The sequence below is a fragment of the Calonectris borealis genome, chromosome 17 (assembly GCF_964195595.1).
Source record: "Calonectris borealis chromosome 17, bCalBor7.hap1.2, whole genome shotgun sequence".
Classification (NCBI taxonomy): domain Eukaryota; kingdom Metazoa; phylum Chordata; class Aves; order Procellariiformes; family Procellariidae; genus Calonectris; species Calonectris borealis.
Genome location: NC_134328.1, coordinates 16,131,870 through 16,143,394, shown reverse-complemented (window position 1 = coordinate 16,143,394; position 11,525 = coordinate 16,131,870). Strand labels below are relative to the sequence as shown.

The window sequence follows — 11,525 nt, the reverse complement described above, 5'->3', positions numbered from 1 at the left end:
AAATGAGCACAGTTTGGTCTGGTCTCTGTACGAAAGTCCACAGGCAGGTGGAACAGCTCCTGCTGGTATGTTGGAGAACTAGTGGAAAGTCTCTGCTCTTTGGCTGCAGGGGGAAGATGGTGTAGATGATTAGAAATGGGAAGAGTATATTTGAGGGGAAGGTTTGAGAAGTCAAGGTCAAGTGTTCATAATGAAAAGAAAATACTTTGCACAAAAGGGGAAGGTAAAGATATTCTTGGTTGCATAATCTAGCCCGAGAACTATATTCTCTGTTTTTTATTCTACTTGCATGAAAAGCATCTCTCCATCACTTCCTCATGTCTACATTGTTTGGTAGATACAGTTCATTAGAAATCTGCTTTGTTGAATAGCAAAGTAATGAATCTTTGTGCTTTCCATTTCCTCCATCTGAACTGGAAAGTGTTTTTCTCACACGATCTCAGTCTTGAGCAGTAATAACAAAACCACAACTTCTGTTGCAGTTCTTTATTTGCAGATTGGATTCCTCTGTGGACATATCTAAACACAAGTGTACATGACCTGCCGGCTACAAGACAGCAGACAAAGAAAATGATGGTTATGACTGTGTGAACAAATATCATTCTGATATTTCTGTTTTAACATAGCAAGGTCCAGGACCTATTGTCAGGAAAAACTGCTCATGACTTCAGGGTTTCTCACTTACATGCTAAGCTGAGAACAACTTCTATATGCAGAACAACAATTTTTGTATGCGGTTTTTGGTTTAACACCATACAATCCTTATTTCTAATTGATCAGGTGACACTGAAATGGGTAAAGCTTTGATTATGGCCTGATTTATCTGCCTGCAATTCCAGAGCAAACATAATCAAGTTGCAGGATTTACATTTACATTTATATTTTACATTACTAAGATCCTGGGCTAACTCGTGGCCAACCTGCCTGTTCCTCTGGCTCTTCCACACCGCAAGCACTGAAGGCCCATCTACTGTAGCTGAAGCTGTTGCACAGGTTGGGAAACAATTTATTTAACTTGGTAGCTGAAACATCTGGCTATTCCTGGTCCCCCATCCCAATTCATCAGCTGTCTTGAATTATTCTAAAGAGTTCCTCAAAGTTTCAGGGTCTTCTAATAAATATTCCACTTCTTTCACCTTCTAGTATTGCCTTTATGTGACTCCTCTGTAACACAAAAGCAGTGTGAGGTGATGGAGTAAAGGAGAGCAGGGTGCTGTGCACTGAGGAAGCGTTGGTTGGCTCAGCTGCTAGTTCCCAAGTTGTATCTGTCAGTGGTAGATTCGCCTCAGTCCAGTGGGGAATAAAGACAAGAAGTAGGAATATAGTTGTTTTCTCACTTTCCCCTCTTCTTTCTGTAATGGATGTGGGACAGAGGGAAGGTATTATTTGACATCCCTGCGCTCTTAACATGTTTTTCATTACAGAAGTAAAAGTGTCAAAAATAAGAACCTCCCCCCTGCCTTAAAATGCTTGGTCCAGTGTGGGAGGCACTGTTTCTGAAGGGAAAGGGTTTATTTATTCTCAGTCTTGAATCAATCTCAGCTTTCCCTGCTGTGACTGCTGGCGGAGGAAGGGAGGGCTGGTGGGCTTGTGTGTGAGGACTTGTTTCCTCCAGGTCACCGAACAACCATCAGATAGCACTAGGGTTCAATAGCACTAGGGTTCAGCTGCCACGAGCCCAAACTGAATTTGAACCAGAGGCTCCATATGAAATGCCTGAGCCCAGGGTGTCTCGGGGAGGCACCCCTGCCCTGCTGCTTGTAGCAAAACCTCCGTCTGCTTCTCCTGCTGGAAATGGGTGTTGGGAGAGGTCTGAGCCTGTCTGGTCTGAGCCCTCTTGGAGCAGAGATCTTCTCACTTTCTGTTTTCCAAGGCCTGTGCTGGGGCCAGACTTGAAAGTATCCCTAGAACACATTGACTGGGGCATCCTCTTTCTGACACGCTCCTGCATAAGATGAAGGGAGCCATTTGCTCCTTCCCCTGTCCCTTTTCTCAGTGACACAGATATAGGGCATGCAGCTCTTCCTCTGTTTTGGCGAAGGGAGGGGCAGTTTCCTGTTTTTATACAGAAATTAGCTTGATCCAGGATGCCTTTGTGCTGCTGCTGGTCCTGACGTGCGCAGAGGGGCTAACAGCGTACGTGGGCTCTGGGGCTTTCACTGCAGCTTTCCTGCTCGCTGCTAGCACCAAGCCTTTGACCCTCCCTGCACTGCACCATGGCCAGAGCCTTGGGGTTGAGATGTACGGACGCCCACCCCTGTGACCGGTGCAGGAAGCTCCCGAGCACCACTAACAAGACTTTTCTGCAAAAACAGGGTCTGCTTTTCCAGTGGCCCATTCCAGCCTGTTTGCAGGCTCCTGACACAATAGTGCAGCTCCATCCTGCTCCAGCCATGGGACGGCCCGTGCAAGGCCAGGGCTGTATCTGGCATTGACATCCCAGGAATCTGCTCCAGGCAGGCAGGAATAGAGTGGAGAGACATGTTTACAACTGCTGGGGAGGGGTGGGGAGCGCAGGCTGAGGAGCGGACAGAGCCCAGCGTAACAGTCTCACGGTCTAGCTGTTGCTGTCAAGGAATTGGTCTTGAATAAGGAGAAATGGAGAGCAAGCAGCAAATTGGCTTTGCTCAGTGCTTTGGCCACAATTAATAAAGAAGGAACTGGGCAAAGGTGATGTATAATTAAGTTGGCTGATAGCAGAGTTCTGTCCAGAGCAGGAATGTGTTGTATGCTGTCACGCTATAATTAGCAACATTTTGTTATAGTGCTTTTCCTCTCCTTGAAGGATCCCAAAAAGCTTCACAAAATGCACTCGGTTAAAGTTGCCAGCTCCCCTCCGGGAGAGAGGCGCCACGTCTGCAAAGCCCTGATCCTGTGCGGTGGAACGGCCTGGGGCTGGCAGAAGGAGTAGGATGAGCCTTTTCCTCCAAAGACACCCAGCTGGGAGACACAGGGTCCCTCTACCTGGGGTGACCTGTGAAATGGGTGGTTTTGCCTGTGAGAAAGCTGGAGCATGGAGAGGTGAAGTGGCTTTCTAAGGTCACCAAGTGAGTCATGGGTAAAGCTAGGAATAGAAGCCAGCAGTCAGGCTCCCAGCTGCTGTACCTATGGTTATTTCTATTTATGCTCTTCACTTCTCTTGCCCATGGTTTACTGAGTGCATTCCAAGAGTAACTTGCCTGCCAAACTTCCTCCCCTTTAAAACCAGAAATGGACAGATAAGATAGTAGAAGAAATCAGTTTAACTGCTGGTATGTGCACAAACATACCTGAACCCTGTCCAAGTTATCAGCCAGTTTTTTTTTAATGCTCTTTTGGGGCAGGAGAAACGCCTCCAGCCTCAAAGCGCCTATGGCAGTTTGCTGGCAGGATATCAGATGATTTATTTCCTTAGCCTGTGGTCAAAAGGAGAAAAAATTAAAAAAGCAAAAAATAAAGAAGTCAATCATGTTAGACATAGCAAAACCCAGTCAAGTGACTCCAATATAAACCCCACGAAGGGAATGGGAGAATCATGGCTCTGGGAATTAGAAGTTTAGACTGTAAACCAAAATAAAACTGAAACCCCAAATAAATGCTGCATTCTCCCCCAATAAATTTTCCCAGAATGCCTTATCTACTTCTCAGTGAAGGCCTTGAGACTTTCTTCCATCAGCTTGAGTTGTAAATCAGATTGGGCCCACGGCCAGAGTATCTGAAAAGCCCTAAACCAGCAGGTAACGATTTGGCTCCTCATTATTCTTGGGATGAGCAGAATTAGACTGCTGTGTCAACTGGTGTTCAAAGGTGGCGTAAAAAGGTTAATTCAGGTAGCAGAACTGACGTGAAGTCAGACTGTTATATCAAATGGAAGCATGCTAGCGGCATGAGCGACCAAAAATGCTATGCTGTATCTGCCAGTCTGCTATCCGAAAGCAGGCACTGAGGATGGAGACAGGCTTGGCTACTGTGTGACATGAACGGTCTAAATTCACTCAAACTGCCCTTTGTCGTGGATCAGCGAATGGGTACTGCCCTTGTGCCCTTGTACCCTTGCATCCCAGCGCAGTATCCCATCACTTCTTCATACTTCTTGGCTGTCTCCAATCTCTCCTTTCTCCTCTGTTTTCTTCTCTTTGCGTTTTGCCCTTTATTTTTCTATTTGCAAGGCTTTTATTGCAGTCTTATTTTACGGTTCTCTTCATTCCCTGACTTGAGAGGTGATCTGCTGCGTAAGACATGCAGAAGCTACTGCTGCTGACACGAGTTCCCTATAAGAGCAGAGAGGTGCCTGGGTCACCAGGCTGCCGTCTGAGCCTCAGGATGCGGCCGTGAGCTTTTCTCTTGGTGATCTGCGTCGTGGAAGCAGGGAGCTGCCTGATCTTTGACCAGGAGGGATTCGGCACTGTGTGGTTTTCTGTTTTTCTTCTGTTCTCTACTTTGCTGGCTTCTTCCCAACCTTCTTGGGATCTTTGCAGAGGGATCAGACTGGAATAATGTCGGTTTGGTCCCCAGATATCTTGTATACACAGGCTATCCATTTCTATTAGGCGACTTTCGCAGAGTGTCCCAGGCATAAAAGCTGACCTCTCATCTTTGCCCTCACGGTGATTCCCTGATGTTAGAGCTGATGAGTAGTGTACAACCGAGCTCTCCCTCCTCCTGCCAGTCCTGGCTCTGCACACTGGAGTTCCAGGTCCTTTCACGGAAACTAACATTTACTTTAAGAACTAAAAGAAACAAAAACAAATAAATCTCCTAACAAAATAAGATCAATAAAAACATAGCCAAGTGCTTTGTTTTGCTTAGAAGATGCATCTTTGTGCATATCCACTTGTGTGTTGCCAAGTTTTGGAAATCAGCAAAGGCTGACATTGTTTACTGCAAATTAAAGACCCTCTGGAGACACTCTGTCTTGCTTTCCAGTGTAGCCTCGGGCTGGGGGAGGGAGGCAGTTGGACAGTAGCACAGAAGAAACCTTGTTCCAGTGTTGCTAACTATAGCATTAATTTCAGAGTCATAAATAACTTCAGTACCATGGTTACAGCACTAGCCAAGTATGATATCATTTAGTTTAGGATTAGGGAAAAATATCTTCCTTGAGGCTGTGGGTTCTAAAATAAGCAACTTTTCCAGAATGGGTTTTCTCCCAAAGACTACAGAGAGCAAATCCAGCCTGTAGCTGTAAATTAGAGGGATTACTTTGGTAAAACTGACTGGATGAGAAGTGTCAGCGGGTAAAACAGCTCAGAGGGTAGATTCTTCTGAGTTCCTCAGTGAATGACAGCCTGGTACTCTGTCGGTTTTCTTAGAAAACAGCACCTTCTGTGAATGAGAGCAAGCATAGTCTTTTCCAACCTGAGTTCTGTATTATGGAGACATGCAGAAGCAAAGGTCCCTTCAGAAATCAGATGCCACTAATGACCATTAGGAAGGCGGATTGAGAGATCGGCACTGACAGTTCCCACGGCTGCATGGGCAACATTATAGTAACTGCGCACGCAAATGACAGCTAGCGTGCATCCCTTGGTCCAGTCGAACAAACAACTGTGATATTTGTATTACAAAACTTGCACACGATCACATGCACGTGCAATTCTGCAGGACCTTGGGAGCAACAGTGAAAGGCTGTTGTGAGAGAGATCCTGAATACGTGTTACATACAGTACAGTGCTATAATGGACTACAACAAGAACCTCAAATGGGACAAGGGGCTTGTGAAGAGGCGTAACGAGAAGATTGTATCGAGAAACAGACACTTTGAAGACTGCAAAAATGGTCATAGGTTGATGATACAGGAAATATGGCTCTAGAGCTCCTGGATACAAAATGCTAGACCACACAACCCAAAGCACTGATCCCATTCAAAATTGTTCAAAAAGTTATGACATTAAGTCTGTATTGGTAGGCTTTATGCCAGATTAGATATTGTCTTTCTTCCTGCTGCCGGCATAAAGCCAGCATAAACGCTGTATTATGTACTCTGGCTAATTCAACAGAAATGTAATTGTGTGCCCAGGCATGATCTGGATTGAATTTGTCCTGCTAAATGATCCAGTAGTGCTCAGACCTGGTATAAAGGACCATAGAATTGTGGTACAAACTTCCATTTCTCTAATGTAAGGCAAGAGAATTTTGCCACCTGCAAACGTCTATGATAATTGTTGAAATGTTTTCCCTCAGTTTAATGCCATTTCACAGCACAGATTAGAGGGTGCCCCCCATGAAAAGCAGTGGAGAAACTTGAACACATGGAGAAAAAAGAAATGTACTTTTTATTTCTGCTCTTCCTGACTCTAATCATACAGAGAACATCTGAAAAGTGACATTTCAGGATAAGCTGAACAAGTCTGAATTATCCACTGCATTCATTAGCCCTGCCTCTCACTGCTACAGCCTGATCCCTGCTGAGAGATCCTCTGGTGGCTAACTTACCCCCAGCTCCTGCTAGCAGAGTCTCAGGTTTCGAGGTGATTATGGGCTTCTGCAGCTCTCAGCAGCCTTAAGACCCTGGCCTCTTTCTTTTGCTCTTTGACTACGCTAGGCTTGGCTTCTTTGAAGTAACTGTTATCCATCATGAAGATGTGGGAGGCCAGCATGGTTTTCATTTTCTCAGTAGTGGTCTCAGCGAATACCAGATACCTTGCCCTCTCCTGGGCTGTGTTAAATGGGAATAGTCCTCTGTGTGTGTGAAGTCTTGAAGTCATCTTTATTTCAGCTGTGAACTGCAAAGCAACCTAAAGGGGAAAAAAGAGGAAGATGACAGGAGAATTATATTTGTGTATGAGGACAGAGGTTTCTTGAGTTACCTGGTATACTTTACATGAAAAAATATACAGGCCATCTGGCCAAGGGAGTGGCTAGAAGAGATCTCTGTGACCTAAGTACTAATTTACGCTACCAATAGTTTCTTTAGTATGGCCAGTGAATAGAAGTATTGCTTTCATGCTCAGAAGATATGCAACTTGCTTGTGGCTTTGTTGCTGACCTGTCCTTTAACCCTAGCAAACTCAATTCTTTGTCATTTCTTATACTATGCCTGTTTTCTCCACCTTGATTGCAGGACATCTGCCTAATAATACAGGATCCTGACCTACACTGGGATTTCTACCACCGCATAGGGCATCACTCTTACAATGACATTTATTTTATCTTATTTTATCAGGGTTATTAGAGCTTCACTGTTTTGTTCAAATCCTCTGCTGTCAGGGAAAAGAGTCAGGTCTGGTCCACTTGAGAGCTTTTGCAGATAGTTGAGCTGCGATATGCCTAACAGCCTAGTCTGTATTTGGAATGGGGCCTGGATAGTCCAAGGAGCCCTTTCTCCTGCAAGGAGAAACCATCTGCCAGAGCTGTGCGTGCATCTCTACTTGGAAGCTCCTGAAAGCTGTTCTCAAGTGTAGTTTAGAAATATGCAGACAATTACATATCACTGCTGTTGTACTAAGACTGCCAACTGTGGGGTTAAGTTGTCCCCTTTGTTTTCCAGTAATTACTATTTTTAGTTCAGGTTTCATTCGAGTGTAACGTTTTTAGTTGAGCCCAAAGGTCCTCTGGTTGTGCTCTGTACAGCTTCACAGAAGACAGATGGGGCATTACAGACACAGTGTACTTAGTCCCTACCACTTCATGAGATTCAAAGTCCAATTCAGTTGATTAAAGAACGATGTTTTCAAGTTCTGAAAAAAGCCATCTCTGGATGGAAGCAGAATACCTGCAACAGAAACACAACTTAACGGAATAATTTCACCTGCACAGTAAAACAGGAAGATTGTAAATGTTCAGCGATCACAGGGAAAGTCTGCCATGGTTTGTGTTCTGTTTCAGTAGCTCGAACCATGCCAGCATGTCAAGTGTATCTTGAGAGATTCATGGCCCTTCTCAATTCCAAGACAGTCTGTGACCTAAAACAAACCGAAATCTAAGGAAGGAACTAGGCGGCCAGGCACTGGCCGGAGTAAGTCAGTGCAGCTCCACAGTTCACATCAGCGGGGAAGCTGGGCCAGGCAGCGTTCCTGGAACTGCGGTTCAATCTCAGTCCAAATGCCGAGGTCACCAGTGGCCGACCCAGCTGCAGTGTGAGCTGAGGACATGAGTCAAAGCCACAAAAGGCTGCCATGACCTTGTCCAGTATAAAAAGCGCAAAAGTGCTAGATACTGCCTTGCGTGTGCTGATTACTTCTGGCTGAAAGTGATGGAGAAGGTACTAGCCACTGGACATCAAATACTCAGGCAATCAAGAAATCCCAATACATCTGTTCAAAAAGCATCATATACATTCTAACCCTCCACATACATTAACCAACTGATCCTTATAAGAGGCCTGGGAAGATCCAAAGTAGCACGATCCTCATTTTACTGGGATAATTAGCTGACTAAAGATTGCAAACATCAGCACCCATATTAAAAGTGGGACTTGGAGAGTTCTTACACTCATCACTTGCTGCTGCTGGTGTGTACCTGTAGCATGCACGGCAGCTGGGCAGCACTGGCCAGAATCCCGATGTTGAGAAACCACAGCTCTCAAAGGACTGCCGCACAAACACAGGGGTCTCACATCTAGGATGTCGTCATGACAGAGAAGCCCAGACAAGCAGGGTTAGGTCAACAACTTCTGAAAACAGTCTGTGTAAAATAGAAACTACTGTTGAATTTAGCTGGTTGCTACCGAAACAGGCTCCTTGGAGTCATACCAGTATTCTAGAATAAAACCTGAAGTCTAGCTCCTGGTTTCAAGCCTCAGTGTAAAACATAGCTGACTGCAGATTAACACAAGGTGGCCAATGGTTGCACGTGAAAATTATACTAAAGGTGGATTAAACACGGGTATTATGGCTGAAATGTGGTGAGGTGCCTGCCAGAGCTGAAAGACCCAGGGAGAACGAGTACGAACCCATGGACGAACTGTGTGAGCCGAGATTCTCTTTCACCAAGCCGTGTGAACCAAACCTGTCAGGTTTCACACGAAGGGCAGCCTGAGGCATACTCGTTTAGTTCTCAGAAACTGGAATTTGTGCATAAATATGTGACAGCCTGTGGTAACTAGGAACTATTCTTATCACAGGAAATGCTGTTGGTCAGGACCAACAAATGCATTTGGTCCCCACAGCGCTAACAAGCCTTCGACTTTGTCTATGCTACACAGATCCTTGGGTTTATTTCATTGACAGTGTTCTTAATAACAAAAGAGATTGAGTAAATTGGTTTGACTCTAAGCAGACAAGCCAACAAGACACGGAGAATAACATGTTCAGAGCAGAGGGATATGGTGGAGTCTAAGTAGTCTGCCTTTGCCTCAGCTGGCTTCTCCTTAGATTGATTTGTACCCAGATGAACATGACTAGCAGGAAGGTAAATTGATTTAATTTACATATTAATACAAAAGAAGAAAGTTTAGGGTTTGGAGGGTTTAAAACACACAATGGAAGGTGGGTGGCAGTTTAAGTGAGACTAAAAGAATCTAATTGAGTGTAAAGGAGGTTAAATTTCTGCCAAAGCTCAGTTTCAGGAGCTGCCAGAAAATGCCAACTTACCTCAATTTAGGATCCATCAAAGTAGTATTAGAGTTTGGCCTTAAGCATTGAGTAAGCAGCTTTACGTGCCTGTGGGAGGGAGTGATATCCTAACAATAGCAGGAGTGGTGCATGGTGCATGCAAATTACTCTGAATACATTTGCTCTTCACAGTGGATTTTGGATGAGGATAGAAAGGAAATTAATTTCTTTCTTAAATAAAACCCAAGATGTTTGTAGCTATTAGGATCAGTAAGCAATGTAAGTGAAAAATTAGCTCTTGTGCATGCAAGAGCTTTGCTGTGCTGTATCGCAGAAAATACATTTTGTAACAGAAATAGTGAACTTTGGGGTTTCTATGATAACAATAACTGTATTTAAAAAAAAAAAACAACAAAAAAACCAACAAACCAACAAAAAACCAGGAAAAGGATTTTGACTGTAGAGAGAAACAATTTAAATTCCAGGGGGGAAAAAAAAAGAAAAAAAAAAGAAAACTGGTCAGAAAACTGCTTTAAAGAGGAGTTTTGTAAGTAGATGTAAAAGAAAAGCTGCTGAAGACAGAAAATGGCTTTCTATAAATGAGGAATCCTTTCATTTGTACTGCTCTTACAAAACAACGCAGGAAATCACACAGGATGCTGCTGACAGAAGGAGGAAGTGGTTTTAAGGATGACATTGGACTCTGCAAGTGGGATGTCAGACATATCTAAGCATATGTCTTTCTACCGGTTTAATACACCATGAACGGCTTTTTCTGCCTCTGCTGCCAGGGGAGCAGCGCACGGTACGATGAACAACTCGGGGAGCTCTATTTGAAGCCTCTGTGGCTCATGACTAAACATGACCAAACTGTCTCGTAGTCTCTTGCTTCAGGGTGGTGTTGTTACAAAACCTGTTTAGGAACTGAAACTTTTGAAGTCTTACCGAACTGTCTGGTGAAGGCCCCACCTTCTCCGAGTCCTGTTTGACTCAGGACACATCATGTGGGAAGCAGGCAACGCATGAGAAGGCCTTGTTACAGAAATAGGGCAAAGTACTTGACTTCTGCAGAACTCAAGGCTGCCTTTGCCATTTTTAAGCGGTTACAGCAAACAAGATAATCCATGTTTATTGAGGTCCTTGGCGTGTTATTTTCCTTTCACTCTTGATGTGGTGTACAGGTTCAAAGGCACCGGCACAATACCTCTTTGCCTCAACAGAAGTTGCATGAGGCAGTTTCTAAGAAGACTGCATGTGCACAGCCCTGCGTGATTGCTGTGATAGCGTGTGCATCTACCGTAACTGCAAATGAAAACAGTTTCAGTTCTAGCTAGTCATTTGCTACAGTTTTGAATACACTTAAAAATAACTGCACACAAATAATGCATACGGATGCACCTACAGAATTTGTGTACACATTTTTGTGTATACATATATATATATTTGGCATACTTTCAGTGAAGGTGCCTGTGTATTTCTGCATGGAGCCTATGTCCGTGCTTCTTTTACTGTATAGGGAACGTAGCTCAGATTAGTTTCAGCTAATCTGTATAGCTTTTAAGTAGTTAGGCTCAGGTCAGTAGCCACAAGAAGCTGAAAAATCTTAAATTTCTATCAGTGCCCTTAAATAAATCCAAACTCAGAGTAAAATAGTTATTCGTAAGGCTCGCTCATAAATGGTTCATTAAAACGTTACATTTCTGAGCCTGTAACAAAATGCAGGCTTTCACCTCCGTGCTGTTTGTTCCTTGTGAACAGAAATTCAGGAGACTGACTCCACAGTACTTAATTTAATCAGAGCCAGGGCAGATCTAGCTGCCTGTTCATGTGTCTTAACTCTCCAAACGCAGTAATGCATCAATGCTGTCAACTCCTGCTACAAAACTGAAATATATTTTCCTGCTAAGTGTCACCTAAGCACCAGAGGGATGAGTCTCAGAGGGGAAACCCCCCCCCTCAGCTGCGTGGCTCAAAAGGTCCCTTGCTTCAGCGGCACCTGCCCTACCTGCCCTCATGCACGTGAAATGTGCTGTGTGCCTTTGTCTTCCATGC

General features: G+C 44.3%; 1 long non-coding RNA gene across 1 annotated transcript; it reads right to left on the bottom strand.

Annotated features, from left to right (window-relative positions):
- Positions 1-3,269: 3,269 nt before the first annotated feature.
- LOC142089516 (uncharacterized) lies at positions 3,270-6,454 on the bottom strand. Its single transcript, XR_012676223.1, has 2 exons — positions 6,415-6,454; positions 3,270-3,395 (listed from the first exon to the last, which is right to left on the bottom strand). It is a non-coding gene; the product is annotated as an uncharacterized LOC142089516 (long non-coding RNA).
- Between the last annotated feature and the right edge of the window lie 5,071 nt (positions 6,455-11,525).